The following is a 17,302-nucleotide window of genomic DNA, read 5'->3' on the forward strand; positions in this document are numbered from 1 at the left end:
TACTGGAGTGTGTTGCCATGCGCTCCTCCAGAGGATCTTCCCAACCCAGGGATCGAACCCAGGTCTCCTGCACTGCAGGAGGATTCTTTACCATCTGAGCCACCGTAGAAGGAAGAGATATTCACAAAGTGAGCCCTTGACATACTTAACAGTGTAGAGTTAGGAAAGGAGTGGAGGAACAGCAGATGGAGTTGAGAATTAGGAAAAAAACCAGGGAAGTAAGAGTCCTGAGGTCAAATGAAGAAAGGCAGAAAGGATGATCAACTCTGTGAATTGTTCCTTATAAAGATCAAGTAAAATGAGGATCCTTGAATTCTGAGATATGGCGGCTATACCGGAGGTCTGATAAAACAGTTTGGGTATCATTATAGTAGTCCAAGGATGGTTCAGGGAAGAATGGATGGGAGAAATGATCAAGCTTGTTCACCCACTCATTCATCAAACATGAACTATCTCCTCTGGGCCAGGTGATATCTGCAGCCTTAGCTCTTTTCTAATCCAAAGTTTTCAACTTAGTTTTAGAAGGGGTAAGTCAGTTTGGGAACATATCCGAAATTTATAATTGTAGTTGTTAGGGAAATGCAGTTTCTTTGCCTAATTGTTTCTTAGTTACCTTTACCGGGTGCCTTCATTAAAAGCAACATGGTCATTTATAATCATTTATAATCACAATTAAGAATGACATTTAGTTCAAGAACATTCTTTGCTTTTTGTTCAGCTGTGTTCTCTCACATACTTATCTTGGGAATTTATATAACCAAGAAATTATACAGGATTTAAAACTTAAATTCTCATCTTTTTAATGATTTTTACTAATTGAATTTAAGTTTATAAAATTAGCATTTTATAGTTTTATATGTTGTCATGTATAATATATATATATATAATATATACATTGTTGTTAAGTCGCTAAGTTGTGTCTGACTCTTTTCGAGAACCCCATGAACACAATATATGCATATGTTACATAGAATATTTAGTTCATTAGAAGAAAATTTGAAAATTCAATTGGTAATGAATTGTCTGGTGAAGGTATAACAGTAAGTATGTTTAAGTAACCTTTTCTTTATTTTCCTGAGTATCTGTTGCTTTCATAATTTCAAGAAGGTACAGAAAGGCATTTGTAATTGGTTAAAACAATTTTTTATTCTAATTGATATTTTATTTTAATTGATACATTTGTGATTTACAAAGAATTTGATTCAACAAATACCAATTTAGCATTTTTGTACCAGGCACTGTTTTTGATGCTAAGGAATACATTCGTGTATAAAAAGTTCAACAAGTTAATGAAAATAAACAAAGTGAGATGATGGAGCGTGACAGACATGGGGGCTTCCAAGGTGGCGCTAGTGGTAAAGAACCCACCTGCCAATGCAGGAGACATAAGAAGACATAGGTTCTTCCTATGTCTTCTTCGGGAAGCCTCCTAGAGGAGGACATGGCAACACACTCTAGTATTCTTGCCTGGAGAATCACATGGATAGAGGAGCCTGGCAGGCTACAGTCTGTAAGGTCGCATGGAATCAGACACGACTGAAGTGACTTAGCATGCATGCATGATAGAGGTGGAGTTAACATACTGAGTAGTTGGAGAAGACCTCTCTAAATTAATGACTTTTGAGCTGAGAGCCAAATGGGAATAATGAGTCAACTAAACAAAGCTATAGAAATCTAGGCAGCAGGAATATCAGGTAAGAGGTCTTTAAGTCAGAAATGAGGTGGGAGTCTTCAGGGACCAAAAAGAAGGCTGGGATGGCTGAATTTTATTCAGTAATGAGGAAAGTGTTAGAAAATATAGTAGACATATAAGCAGGGGCCAGAATTCCTCTTTGGCCATATTGGTGGAGATAAGTTTGGATTTTATGTCGAGGGAAATTACAAGCCATTGGAAAATCCTGGCAAGGGACTGAACTTTGGTCTTATTTCCAGTTTTATACAATTACTCTTTGCCTTGGGGAATGGGTTGCAGGAGGATTCACAGTGAAAGCACAGAGAGATAGGTAGAAAGCCACTGGTATATTCTAATGAGAGACGATGATGGCTGGGACCAGGGTGACAGTGGTAAAGATGGAGAGAGGTGGGTAGTTTCAGGTCTGTTTAGATAGCATTGCTGATGGATTTTTGGTAAATTTAATATGAAGGGTGAAAGGTAAGGAGGACTTTTTAAAGAAAGTGAAAGTTGCTCAGTCGTGTCCGACTCTTTGTGACCCCATGGACTATATAGTCCATGGAATTCTCTAGGCCAGAATTCCGGGGTGGGTAGCCTTTCCCTTCTCCAGGGGATCTTCCCAACCCAGGGATGGAACCCAGGTCTCCTGCATTGCAGGCAGATTCTTTACCAGCTGAGCCACAAGGGAAGCCCAAGAATGCTAGCGTGGGCAGCCTATCCCTTCTCCACGGATCTTCCCAACCCAGGAATCGAACCGGGGTCTCCTGCATTGCAGGCGGATTCTTTACCAACTGAGCTATCAGGGAAGCCCAATATGCTTACTTAAGCATATTGATGGATAATTGAAGCATTTACTGAGACAGGAAGAGAAACAAGAGAAAGTTTCCTTTAGGCAAAGCTTATTTTGCATTGCCTTGTCATTCTCAGCTGAGTTTAATGGTCAGCAGAGAAGTGGGACTTGAGATAAAAGTGTGGAAATGATGTATAGATGCTGTCAAGAACCATCTTAACTGACTGAATAAAACCATCCAAGAAGATTTTTATGGATGAAGGTTGAATGCTTTAAATGGAGCCATGGCCCAGCAATATGTAGAGACTGAGCAGAAAGGAGAAATATGCAAAGAAAGCTGAGAATGATTTGAGAAATGGAATCAGCTAGCACTACATGGGTATATGGCAATGTTTTTGGTTTTGTTTTTTGAAGAGTGTGCTTGGAAGTTGATGGAAATGCACAAATTGTAAAAGCACTTGACATGGGAGGGAGAAAATATAACTGCAGAGTCAGTTTTTTTCTTCTGACAGGAAGGGCTGAGGCTGTAGGTACATATTTAGTGGAAAAAGAATTTTCATATGAATGATTCTGTTTTTCCCAGTGAAGTATGGAGCAAGATTGTCAGCTGGGATTGAGAGGGCAGGAATGGAGCAGTGTGAGGATGGGATATTATGAAAAGGTATTCTGGGGGTTATTACATAAAGATCTCTATGGAGTCAGATGCATGAGATGTTTTGAGGTACTTTGTGTTCATTTGTTTCACCATGCTTTAAGTTACAAAACCTGATAGGGAAGTTTACTACAGTATGTGTTCCTATCATATGTAGTAGTCAAGTATTTCCAAAAAGCAGGAAGATTTAAAGTAACAATTTCTCTGGTTTGCCATAGGTCACACCACTCTTTACAGCCACTTCACATGGTGACAGCTCTTGACCTCTGAGGACATTTGACTGGGCAGCTCCTGGAGATGTGAATGAGGTTAAAGTCATGTTAGCCAGGGTGGGAGAAGGGGGTTGATTTTTAAAGTGTTCAGATATTCTGTAATATAAATCAAGTGCAGATACAGACCACATAATGCGTTTGAGGTTCAAATTGCAGACTGGAGGTTAAATACAACTAATTGTATGGGAACTCCAAAATATAAACTATGGGAATGACCCAGATATGTGACTTGGATTAGTGGATTATTAAACTGGTGAGTTTAATATAAGAACCGAGAACTATAAGCCAATAAATCTTACTTTTTCTTTTTTTTTCTTTTAACTGATTAACAGAATCAATAAAATGCAATTAAGTTAACTAAGTCCACTTTTTCTTAATAGCTTATTACTAAAAAGGCAACAGATTTTCTTTATTAGAAGCTCATCAACCACAAAGGCAAAATATGAACATGGACATTATTTAATAGGCCAGACAGGTTTTATGTTTTAAGTATTTAATCAAAGAAAATTTTGAAGTCAATCACCAGAAAATTAAGGGTAGCAAAAATGTTTTTCATGAAAAAGCAGCTAGGTGTGATTTGGGGAATAGAAGTCAGGGTGCTTTAGTCCAGTGTCACTCAAGCTTTACTGTGCATATGAATTCCCTGGGAATCTTGTTAGCATGCAGAGTATGATTCAGGAGGTCTGGGTGGCCCCCAGTATTCTGCATTGCTAACAAGCTCCCAGGTGATGTGGCAGCCCCTGTGGCAGACCCACAGCCACTGGGAATGGAACTCTGAGTAGAAAGCTTGAGACTGTCCAGAGGAAGTTTGAGGTCTAAAAAAAGACATTAAAAATTGACTCTAGGATCCAGATCCTTTTCCACCTCACTCTCACATTCACCTTCTCCTTCTTCTAAGGTAGCAACTCTTAATTATTAGTGCAGGAAAATACAAATCACTCCCTTTCGCGAAGTGCTTAGAAACCAAAACGATAGAGAAGCTTAAACAGTAAGATTTCCCAAGACTCACTGTTTAAATCCATCTACTTGGAGGAGTAGTGGAAAATGGAATCTCAAAATTAGTTAATGGCACAGTTCTGTGGGATAGTGAAGACAGAAGTGCAGTCAATGACAGGATAAACTCAAAAAGTCTCATGAATGAGAAGGAAGGAAGTAGAATTCAGAAGTGAGCAAGAACAGAGGTGAGGGGTGGGGGTAGGGGTGGGGGTGGAGAAAAGGTCAGCTAGATCAGATAGTGAGCTATTTGATAAGACCCAAGAATGAGCATAGGAGTTATTTTTTATAACTCTCCGCTTTGTGTTGCTTTTGCAATTCAAACAGTTCAGGTAACCTTATCTAAACAGGAGACAATCCAATAAAGGTGCTAGGAATAAAATATAAAACTATATCTTGTGTTTGTTCAAGACATGGCAAATACAAATCTGAAATATTGAATGATTGACTGCTGGACTCACAGAAACCTATAGTGAGATCAGGTGTTGTCCAGAGACTGGAAACTAAAGCCAAAAAAGAAAGAGGTGGGGCAGGGGAGGCTTTTGAATGAAGATGAAGTAAGAACCTCAGAACTCCTGTCTAGAAAGAAAAGGCTGAAAGAAGAGTTTTGTTACTTGAGTTCGGTGAATGCAGTGAATACATCTAAACAAATGAAAAGCAGTGCTCTTTCATAAAAGCATCTGCATCGTTATTCCATATACCTTGGGCTTTTTAGGCTGTAGGCATCTTGCCAGGCTGTTGCTTTTGCAGCTGCTGGAATGACTTATGTGCATCTTGTATTCTCTCCAGTGAATTTCTCCTCTTCCTTCAAGACTTACCCAAAGACTAATCTGCTTTTTTGTCTAAACCCCCCTGTCCAAAGTTAGGTACACTCTAACCCCAGTTCCTTGGCTTCTACAACATTTCATACCTGTCTCTGCCTCTTACCTACAGCCTTGTCTCTTTCTCTTGCCTTACCTTCCTTTGTGGGAAGGAACTGTGCTTTAGTAGTTTCTGCATTTCCTCAGCTGAGAGGCTGACACATACTCTAAGCACCATTTATGTTAATTGGAAGGGGAAAAATGGAATGAATAAAAAAGTAAAAAGATGACAAGATTTTCAGCAGTGATTCTAAAATGGGTGGAATGAAAAAGGATTTGATTAACTCTGTTTCAGTAAGGAAATGCTGTTAGTTTTAATATGTTGTCTAGGTTGGTCATAACTTTTCTTCCAAGGAGCAAGTGTCTTTTTAATTTCATGGCTACAGTCATCATCTGCAGTGATTTTGGAATATTAATAGATCAAGACTTAGAGAACTGATAGATGGTATTGTACTTTCTCAATTACTAAAGGATTTCCTTAAATACTGAGGTCTCTTAAATAGTCTTAAAGATTAACAACTTTTCTCCTAAATGGTAACAAAAACAATGAAAACATTATAGCCTTGAATTGATCACAAAGTCAGTAAAAAGATATGGCCTTTACAAAAATAATTCATGTTCAACTATTCAAAAGTTTATATTTAGCCTAGCCTAGGTACGTCATGAGTTGGGCTTCCCTGGTGGTTCAGTGATAAAGAATCCACCTGCCAATGCAGAAGAGATGAGTTTGATTGCTGAGTGGAAAGATCCCCTGGAGAAGGAAATGGCAGTCCACTCCATTTCTTGCCTGGGAAATCCCATGACAGAGGAGCCTAGAAGGCTACAGTACAGGGGATTGCAGAAAGACTTAGCTAATAGCTAATAAACAACAGCAGCGTCGTGAATACACCTTCACCTGATTTTATAGCTCACTAGTATCTTTGATGCAGGGTGTTTAGGTTCCTGTATTTGTGATCCAAGTTATTGCTGAGGCCAGGCCAGCTGAGGCTAGAGAAAATCGATGAGTACATATTGGCAATATATTGTATGCCAGGTTTTATATTAGGTGACATGGAAAACACAGAAAAAGTATGAGACAGTTTTTGATTTAAAATTATGCTTTGAGAATTAAAATCCAAAGTAGAAGCAGATGTCGGAGAATACATAGTGATTGTTATCTTTAATAAGATGATTCAGAGAAGGGTGAGATAAATAGAATACGAATTGCGGTTGAGAGACTGTTAACAGGACTTGGTGAAAGGATTAAGTTTGAGTAACCAAGGAGGGGAGGAAAGAAAGAATAGTCTCGTAGGGAAAAATTTCTGATGGATTCAGTGGCCTAGAAATATGAACGGACAGGTACTAGAATCTTGCTGCTTGAAGTATGGTTATTCAGTGTATGCTTCTGTTAGAAATGTCATAACTTGAATTTCTCTTCTGACCTACTGAGTCAGAATCTGAATTTTAACAAGATCTCCTGATGATGTACAGGCATTTTAATGTTACAGTAGAGTCAGCAGTAGAGTCAGCTCAGGTTGAGAAGGGGTGGGTTGTAAGTGAGGTAGGTAAGTAAGTTATAGCCAGATTTGGGAGGGCCTAGGCAGGGAGATGAGATGCAAATGAGCAGACATTCTGGCGAACGGTAAGGATTTTGTTGATTTCACAGCTCTGTGGCGTCACAAGGACAATCTGCCTTACATCATGCGTTCAGTCTGTCTGTATGATATCAAAACAGTGGGTGTAACTAAAATGATCTTGTGAGTTCATCCACACATGAAATTTTCATTCCAAAAATTATTTTAATTTTAGTAAACTGAAGAGGCAGTTTCTTCAATCATTAAGTCACTCCTTTGCTAAGACTTCCAAGGCCTTGTTTTGAAGTAGATTTTAGGTAAAACACTGCCACATCTGCCTCACATCTCTGTCATTTCCAGGAGACCCTCATATGTGCCTTGCCCTGGGGTGATGCTGCTATTTTCTCAGTACCTGGCAAAGCCTCTCTGTCCAGAAACACAGGTGTTTCCTTTGAAATCTGAACCTCATTCATTTTCCCAGTGACTACAAAGTCTTTTCAAAGCAGGTGAAGCATAGGAGTTAAAACACCTGAGGTAATTTCCGAGTTGTAAGGAATGTACTGTTTTCCAGTGCTTTTTGTACCAGAGGACTTTGTCACAAAAACCTCATAGGCTCTTTTAGCATAGATTGAATGATTGATTAATCTCCTTGATGCCTGGCTCTTCGTTGTAGTTCTGATAATACCACCATCAGGGAGAAAAGAAGGTGGCTAAGATTTTATAATGAGGCATTATTTTTGGAATTTGAAACTGAAGCATTGTGAACTGTCAAATGTGTTACTTCCATCGAAAAACAAGTTCTTTCCTAGAGCTCCAGTTAATTGCTATTGAGCAGATCACATTGACAGCTTATTCCATCAGATTTGGGGATTGCACTTTCCGATGTAAATAGACAACACAACAGTGGTTTGAGAGGGATCTATGTTTTGACATATGATGGATATTTATAAACCTGTTTTTCCAGAAAGGCCAGGATAAGAATTATCTTTTAAAGGTAGTGTTTAGAAAGAGATAACTCTATATGTTTTTTATTTTCTTCAACAGCTTGTACATTCATGAGCTGGCTAGAAATTCCTGAACATCCTTTTAGCTGTGTAGAAAAATTACATGTGAAAGTCTGCGCCTTACTTTGAAGATGTATCATTGGGTTTTCAGGACGAAGCTGAAGAAGAGATATCTGGTGTTAACTGTTTATGAGAATAACTTCTTGTCTTACTCAGTTATGTTGACGTTTTCCTGGGAGGTTTTATTGAAGGTTTTCAGTTGTATTTCTCTGTTTGGCACAGTATTAAAACTTTTATCCAATAGCTATGATTCAGAAACAGTCTCTAAAATCATAATTAGGCTTCCGTGGAGGCTTACATGGCAGCATGGTAGAAAATCTGCCTATAATGCAGGAGACCCATGTTTGATCCCTGGATTGGGAAGATTCCCTGGAGAAGGGCATGGCAACCGACAATAGTATTCTTGCTTGTAGAGTCCCAGGGACAGAGGAGCGGTGGGCTACAGTCTATGGGGTCACAAAGAGTCAGACCTGACAGCAGCTAACACTTTGGCTTTGCAGTCTTGAAAGTCACAAATCAACTTCTGCTTCTTAGTTAAGAAATAGCTTCTATTATCATCAGAAATACTATTTTATATTTGAAAGATTTTATGGGATTCTACAAACCATACAGGACACTCTAGAAGAGACTGTAAATACAAAATAATAGAATTTTAAAGCTAAAAGAAATTGAAGAGCCTTACTGCAGCTGGTTAAAGTGTCTGCCTGCAATGCGGGAGACCTGGGTTCGATCCCTGGGTCGGGAAGATCCCCTGGAGAAGGAAATGGCACCCCACTCCAGTATTCTTGCCTGGAGAATCCCATGGACGGAGGAGCCTGGTGGGCTACAGTCCACGGGGTCGCACAGAGTCGGACACGAATGAGCGACTTAACTAACTTTTAAACTGCAGCTGACTAATGTCGCAGACAAGGAAACAGAAGCCAAACGACATAATCAGACATTTGAAATAGATAATTTAATAATAGATAATTTAAACGGGAAGAAGACTCTTCCAGGGTGTATCATGTATTTTAAATTTAACCTTAGTTTGAGTAATCGGAACAAGTGCAAGCTTAGTTTTATCTCTGTCTGTATAAGAAATGGACAGGAACTCATCACTAATGACCTCGCTTGCATGTGACTAGAAGACATAGCACTAGGGAAAGGTTTTCAGTACTCACAGTTATTTTCAATATATTAGAAGCTAGAATGGTATCATTACTTCTGACAGCCAGTAACTGCTCAGAACTGAGGTGTGTGTGTGCATGCATGTGTGCTCAGTCGTTTGTCCAACTCTTTAAGACCCTGTGAACTATAGCCTGCCAGGCTGCTCTGTCCATGGATATTTCAGGCAATAATACTGGAGTGGGTTGCCATTTCCTAATCCAAAACTGAGGTAGGGTAAGAGGTAAGAGGGTAGTTTTCTGTATGCAGATATATACATCTAAAAAAGACAGATGTTCGTGGAATTCATTTTCAAATTTTATTGCAAGTGCTTATATATATTTTTAAATAGTCTTATTGTAATTTATAGTTTTCAGTAGGAATGTAAGAGCTTTCAGTCAAGATCTAGATGTCCAACATAACTGCATTTTCAAACACTATTATGCGTTGATAATGTTACTTTGCCAGACAACAATGCATATTTTAAAAGTCGATACTTTCAAACTGTGTTGTGCCATGGACTGGTGTTAGTTGCCATTTAACTAAGACACCTAACAGTAAGATAGTCAAGGACCATTTTTTTTTTTTTTTTGCATTTAGCTTGAAAACCCAGTAAAACTGTATCAATTTTGCAAAAGTTATAATGAACGAAAACATTATTTCTAGATTATTTAGATACTCTTTTGAATAGAAAATTACAACATTGCTTGCTATTTAAAAATCTTTTTGAGTAAATGTTTATCTTAACTGTTTAAAGCTATTTTTCCCAGCGAGTGTGCTCAGTTGTGTCCAACTCTTTGTGATCCAATGGACTATAGCCCACCAGGCTCCTCTGTCCATGGATTTTCCAGGCAAGAATGTCTTCAAAAAGACTTATGTCTTTTCATGTCTCAGCATATCTTCGAAAAGACTTATCATAGCTCCAGCCACTTAGATGGGGTTTTCTAGAATGGTAGAAAATCTTGCAGTCGTATTTCTCCCTGCTTAGAATGACATTAAACAGTTACTAAATTATGTGAGAGTTTCCAGTCAGTAGATTATTTCTGTGTGCATTTAAAGGTGTCAGATCATCCTGGTCAATTTCCTATTAAAATTTCTTTGTTTACTCATAATGTTTTTTTCATTGGTGAATCTAAACTATTGAGTTAGCCAAAAAGTTTGTTCGTATTTTTCTGTAACATCTTATGGAAAAACCTGAAGAAACTTTTTGGCCAACCCAATATATGAAATAAACTACAGCTTCAGTGTCATTTAGAATATTTCCTTCGGTAGACTAATTATCATGATATCTTCACCAGGAAGATAGCTTTGTGGATAAAGAGACGTCTGTCATTTCCATCCCTACCACTCATCCTTTTTTTAAAAATTAATTTACTTATTTTAATTGGAGGCTAATTACTTCACAATATTGTGGTAGTTTTTGCCATACACTGACATGAATCAGTCTCAGGTGTACATGTGTCCCCCTTCCTGCACCCCCCTCCCTCCTCCCTCCCCATCCCATCCCTCAGGGTTATCCTGGGGCACCCACTTTGAGTGCCCTGTTTCACACATCAACCTTGGACTGGTGATCTATTTCACATATGGTAATACATGTTTCAATGCTCTTCTCTCAAATCATCCCCACCTCGTCTTCTCCCACAGAGTCCAAAAGTCTGTTCTTTACATCTGTATCTCTTTACAGCTGTCTCGCATATAGGGTCATCATTACCATCTTTCTAAATTCCACAAATATAAGTTAATATCCTGTATTGGTGTTTTTCTTTCTGACTTACTTCACTCTGTATAATAGGCTCCAGTTTCATCCACCTCATTAGAACTGATTCAAATGTGTTCTTTTTAATAGCTGAGTAATATTCCATTGTGAATATATACCACAACTTTCTTATCCATTCATCTGCCAATGGACATCTAGGTTGTTTCCATGTCTTAGCTATTGTAACAGTGCTGCAATGAACGTTAGGGTACATGTGTCTCTTTCGATTCTGGTTTCCTTGGCCTCCCACTCATCTTTGAGGATTTATGTATGAAGAGTTTAAGTACAGAAATCAAGCAGATAACATCACAAAACTTTACTCCATGTGCTTTAATACAATCTTTAGTACTAATAATTAACTAAAAAGTTAAAATTAATGTTTGACTTTTATTTGAAAAATAATCTACTATTCTGTTTAGTTTTTGTACTAATAATTTTGAAGCCTCAATTACAAGAACATTCTCTTCAGGCAGATTCCTAGTGACTAATTAACATTGCTTTCAACTCTGGTTTAATGTACTGCAGCAATAATTTTGACACTGCAAAGAGACAGTGATTTCCAGGACGAGAATTTTAAGGTTATGTAAATGGGCTTCCCAGGTGGCTAAGTGGTAGAGAATTTACATGTCAATCATGGAGATGCTGGTTTGATCCCTGGGTTGTGAACATCACTGAAAAAGGAAATGGCTACCCACTCCAGTATTCTTGCCTGGAAAATCCCATGGACAGAGGAGCCTGGTGGTCTACAGTTCATGGGCTTCTAAAAGTTGGACACAACTTAGCAACTAAACAGCAAGAAATCTGGAAAGAGCTATAAATGTACAATAGTAAAGAAAATATATTTGAAAATCTTTCTTGGAAGAAAAACTGTGACCAACCTAAATAGCATATTAAAAAGCAGAGACATTACTTTGCCGACAAAGGTCCTTCTAGTCAAAGCTGTGATTTTTCCAGTAGTCGTGTATGGATGTGAGAGTTGGACTATATAAAGAAAGCTGAGCAACGAAGATTTGATGCTTTTGAACTGTAGTGTTGGAGAAGACTCTTGAGAGTCCCTTGGACTGCAAAGAGATCAAATCAGTCAATCCTAAAGGAGATTAGTCCTGGGTGTTCATTGGAAGAACTGATGCTGAAGCTGAAACTCCAGTACTTTGGCCACTTGATGCAAAGAATTGACTCATTGGAAAAGACCCTAATGCTGGGAAAGATTGAAGGCAGGAGAAGGGGACGACAGAGGATGAGATGGTTGGATAGCATGACCGACTCAATGAACATGAGTTTGAGCAAACTCTGGGAGTTGGTGATGGACAGGGAAGCCTGGCGTGCTGCAGTCCGTGGGGTCACAGAGTCCAACGCAACTGAGCAACTGAACTGAACTGAATCCTTTTTAAGAGAGGAGCTATTCTCAGTATCAAAGAGAAAGAGTTATATTACTAATGACTGTCTTTGCCTCATGTATAGGCATACAATCTCTGGTAAGCTAGCAATATTAACTCTATTAAAAACTACACTCCTCAATGATTTGCAGCTGTCATTGACTGTTGTTATAACAGCATAACAGGTATTCTGGTAGGAGTATGAATTGTATATGCTCACCACATTTCACAAAGAGCAGTCAGTGGAATTTTCTGTGTACGTCTGGATAGCTACATAATTTTCAGATTTTACGACACATTGTTTTAGTGCTAAAGTGAAGTGAAGTGAAAGTTGCTCAGTTGTATCCGACTCTTTGCAGCTCCATGGACTGGAACCTGCCAGCTCTGTCCATGGAATTCTCCAGGCAAGAATCATGGAGTGGGTAGTTGTTCCCTTCTCCAGGGGATCTTCCCAACCCAGGGATTGAACTCAGGTCTCCCACATTGCTGGCAAATTCTTTACCATCTGAGCCACCAAGGGAAGCCCTTTTAGTGCTAAAACTACTATAAATTTCAAGGTTTACTTTTAAAAGTCCTTTGTCAAGGTTTAAGGTTTCTCATATACATGCACACGGGAAATGATAGAGCCACTATGTTCAACTGGTTGAAAAATGACCCCGGAGACAAAGTATGTTAGTGATATTCTAAATGTTTCTTTTAGTAATAAAACTTAAATTGAAGACTTTACTATGTTCTCAGAAGGAACAGCTTATTCATGTAGTTGGAAAATAGAGTGGTTTTTATTTCTGCACACCTCAAGTACCCGTTCTATAAAGAAATGGTAATTTTAAGTGTGGCTTGGCTTTAAAGTAGTCCTGGGTGAATAGTTCAGAGAGAAAAAATGAAGCTGGTTAGGCCATCTTGATTTAATTTACAATCCTGAATTTAAATAGAAATGTATAGAGAGTAACCTGCATTTAAATGGGATGGGTATGAATTATTGCCTGTCTTCAAACCTGAAATATTATGTTGTAGCATAAAAATATATATTCTGTGCGTTGTCATGTTATATGATAGTATTTCTTCCAGGACAGCTATATTTTCAGTGATTTTTTTTTTTTTTTTTTAAAGAATGTTCTTGATTCATATTATTGAACTTATCCTAAATAGCAGTGCTTGATTAGATTCTTCAATTGATTACTTTCAAAATTGTCACTAATATTTATTAAATATTGATAGTAAATTTTAGCTGCATGTTGTTTGCCTCAGTTCTTGCATTAAAATAATGTAAGTCCCTGTTTTAGCTTTATCATAGTTAATTTGATATGCCCCACTCCCTGTTTTATTATTTCTTAAATAGTTTTATTCATTTTTAATTTTGGCCACACCCTGCATCATGTGGGGTCTTAGTTTCCCAACCAGGGATCAAACCCATACACCCTGCATTGGAAGGTGGTATCTTACTACTGGACCACCAAGGATGTCCCCCACCCCCATTTTTAATGGATTAAATAAAAGAGAAGTCATGCTGTAAAAATAACTTGTCCATAATATATAGTCAACAATTAAATTTTAGTCCTTAAAGGAACCTGAGTTATCTTCTATCTCAACTGACATATTTTACAAATAAGAAAACATAGCCTGAAGCATTTGAATGATATGTTGTAGATTTTATTCCAGTTTCTACACAACAGATACATAAACAAACTTTGGATATACAACATATTTGTGAACTTGGAAATAGTTGTGTATCTTCTCTAGAAAGAATCCATCAATTTTGTAGGAAAAACTGACGTCTAAGGTTGCAGAATTGTGTGTAACACAAGAGTAAATTGACCTTGAATAAGAGCCTTAAGAACTCCCTTAGCTGGGTGGTTCTTCTTCTGGGTCTCTTACTTGTTTGTAGTGACCTGGACAGGCAAACTTACAAGTCTCATGTCTGGGCTAGGAACACACAAACACTAGGGACTTCTCTTGCATCTCTGTTTCTGTGTGGTCTCTCCATCTTATTCTTTTAGCTACCTCTTCTGGGTAGCTGAAATCCTAATTTGTTGACTCAGGTCTTTTAAGATGTGTGTCTTAAAAGAGAAAGAATCAGATAGAGGCTTTATTTCCTAACCTAGCTGGGGAAATCTCACAGTGCTGTTCTGTTTGTTAGAAGGGAGCCACCATCTAACTCAACTTGAAGGAAAGGAGAGGGAATTCAACTCCACCCTTCATTGGAAGAGTGTTTTAAAACCATTCCAATGGTTTCAAGCCCTTTTTTTTTTTTTTCTCTTCCCCATCTAGGAATGTTTGTGTTTTCCTTCTGGTGCCTGGCTGCTCTTTGTGAGGTTGCTTTGTTGCTAGATTAGAAACCTATGGATGAACATATTTTCACGGTGGTGGTGTTTAGGTGCTAAGTCGTGTTGGCTTCTTTTGCAACCATGGGGACTGTAGTCCACCAGGCTTCTCTGTCCAAGGGATTTTCCAGGCAAGTATACCTGAGTGGGTTGCCATTTCCTCCTCCAGGGGGGGGGTCTTCCTGACCCAGAGACCTGGAGTCTCTGCATTGGCAGCTGGATTCTTTACCGCTGAGCCATGAGTATGACTAAAATATTATGCAAGAACCTGATTTTCAAGATTGAAGGCAAAAATTTGTTTGTCTCTTAAGGACAACCTACTTACCAGGGAATTCTACCTAAAAGTAAGCTTGCTTTTGAGAGATGACTGTCTCTCTGACCATCTGGATACAAAAGGAATTCAGCACCCTGCTCATTTTCGGGGACTTCAGCCAAATTCTTTGTTTCTTCCCTAATTTGTTTGGGTAAATAATGACAGAAATTTGAATTGTGCCTTTGCATCTTACATAATATATAATTATAAAATTAGGTCTAATTTAAGTAATGAATTTCATTAATAGTATGTTCACATTTGGCAAAGTGTTTACCTGATACTTATTGATAGCATACGTTTCTGATGTCTGTACCACAAAACCAGTCATCTTGAACATTAGGTATTAATTCAAAGTGAAATTCAAGTTTTTACAAAATCCAGATATTTTTGTGCTGTTAATTTTTTAGTGGCATGTAAGTATACTTTTTTTGTGTGTTTTTGGTAGATAATAAAGATGTAGTATTATCCTAATTTTGTATACTTTTTTTTCTGGCTTCGAAAGCATGATTTTATGTATTTCAGATCCACAGTTGAATTAGCAAGAATGTTTGTTGTAAGATTATATGGAGACTATACCTAGAATGAAGAAACTTCCCTTCTTCACACATATTTTTTTTTTTTTCTTTTGTTCTGTTTTCTAGTATCTTGTCCTTTTGACCTATAATCATGGTTAGGTTTCTTCCATCCTTTAAAAGGACTTCCCTGGTGGCTCAGAATGTAAAGAATCTCCCTGCAATGCAGGAGACTCGGGTTCAATCACTGGGTGGGGAAGATTGCCTGGAAAAGGGAATAGCAATCCACTCCAGTATTCTTGCCAGGAGAATTCCAAGGATGGAGGAGCCTGGCAGGCTGCAGTCCATGGAGTTGCAAGGAGTGGGACAGGACTGAACGACTAACACTTTCATGTGAGTTCTCAGCTCCCTGGCCAAGGATCAGACCCATCTCTGCATTGCAAGGTGGATTCTTAAACACCGAACCAGCAGGGAAGTCCCTCAGATTTCTCTTAATAATGAAATAATTAGTACCGAGCGGACCTCATCTTCTTCGACTTTTCTGTAACATTTAAGCTTAATTGCCTACTCTCTACTCCTGGAATCCCTTGTCTTGTGCCTTTTATAATTTAATCCTCTTTCAGTTTTCCCTTAGCCTTTCTGATTCCACTTTTCCTTGTTCATTTTGTTTAACCTTTTTTTTTCTCCTCTTAAATTTTGATAACCCGAGTTTTCATTACATTTTTTTCTCATTCTGTCTCATCTTCCTGAAGTAATTCATCTCTGAGTGAATAACTTGAAGATTCATGTCTTTGGAGTATATTTCTTTCCCCAGAACCCCAGTCATCTATCTCCACTCTCCACTTGACATGTATATACTGTGTGTATCACAGACACCTCACCCATCAGCCTTGAAATATGCATTGAAGTGCAGAGACATACACTTCTATTACAACAGTCTATTTCTCTTTCTGTTTTTCTTTCTCACAGTTTGGTAATCTCATCAGTCTTCACCTTTTTTTTTTTTTTTTTTTTTTATTTCCCTCACTGCCTGCGTTTAGTCATCCATCAACTTCTAGGAATTTAAATTCCTAAACATATTTCAGCCTGTCTGCTTTTCTCCAGTTTCACTGCTTTCACCTTAGGTTGTGTCCTCATTTTCTAGTTCCAGGCCTATTTTTCTATCCTCCTAACATGCCCAGAATCCTGTAATTGTGCCAGTATTGAACCTGGTATTGGAAAATTCTTTGTTTTTACCACCCCATTCACTATACTGCCTGATTTTCAAATTAACAAACAGAATATTAAACTCGGGACATATGAAATTATTTTGGTAATGATTTTGTAATTGTAAATGTTTCTTTATCAAGTGTTTTTACAGTGTGAATTAGTCACTCTTGTTGAATTTTTTGTGTACAAAAATACATTTCTATTTTATGGACTTCAGATTCATTAACCATTCATTTATTCAGCAAACATTTACCGACCGCCTTGTCCATATGACAGACATAGATAATAAGCTGAAGTTACAAACATGAGTTAAATAACTGTCCCCAAGCAACTCACAGTCCCGGGAGAGAGACATACAGATGGATGCTAGCATCTCAGTGCGGTGCTAAGTCTCTTCGGTTGTGTCCGACTCTTTGCGACCCCATGGACTGTAGCCCACCAAGTTCTACCGTCCATGGGATTCTCCAGGCAGGAATACTGGAGTAGGTTGCCATTCCCTTCTCCAGGGGATCTTCCCGACCCTGGGATTGAACCCATGTCTCTTAAGTCTCCTACGTTGGCGGGCAGGTTGTTTACCACTAGTGCCATATGGCGAAGAGCGTAACAAAGCTTTAGAGTCCAAAGGAGGAAATGGCTTACATTTAAGAGAAATGAAAATGTGTCAAGAATGTATTATATAAAGTTGGATCATGATAAGAGTAGGGATCTGTCTGACACATAATTGGGACAAGGATGTGTTCTGCAGAGGAAACAGTGCTAGCAAAAGCAAGGAATAACAGGTTTTATGACAGGGAATATTGCGAGCGAGGATTTGGA

At 38.3% G+C, this 17,302-nt stretch overlaps 1 protein-coding gene across 1 annotated transcript in view; it reads left to right on the plus strand.

The window, feature by feature from the left end:
* The window catches only part of CRISPLD1 (cysteine rich secretory protein LCCL domain containing 1), a 51,137-nt gene that overhangs the window by 12,472 nt on the left and 21,363 nt on the right, over positions 1 to 17,302 (plus strand). The window lies entirely within an intron of this gene.

Source organism: Dama dama, chromosome 21, assembly GCF_033118175.1.
Source record: "Dama dama isolate Ldn47 chromosome 21, ASM3311817v1, whole genome shotgun sequence".
NCBI lineage: Eukaryota > Metazoa > Chordata > Mammalia > Artiodactyla > Cervidae > Dama > Dama dama.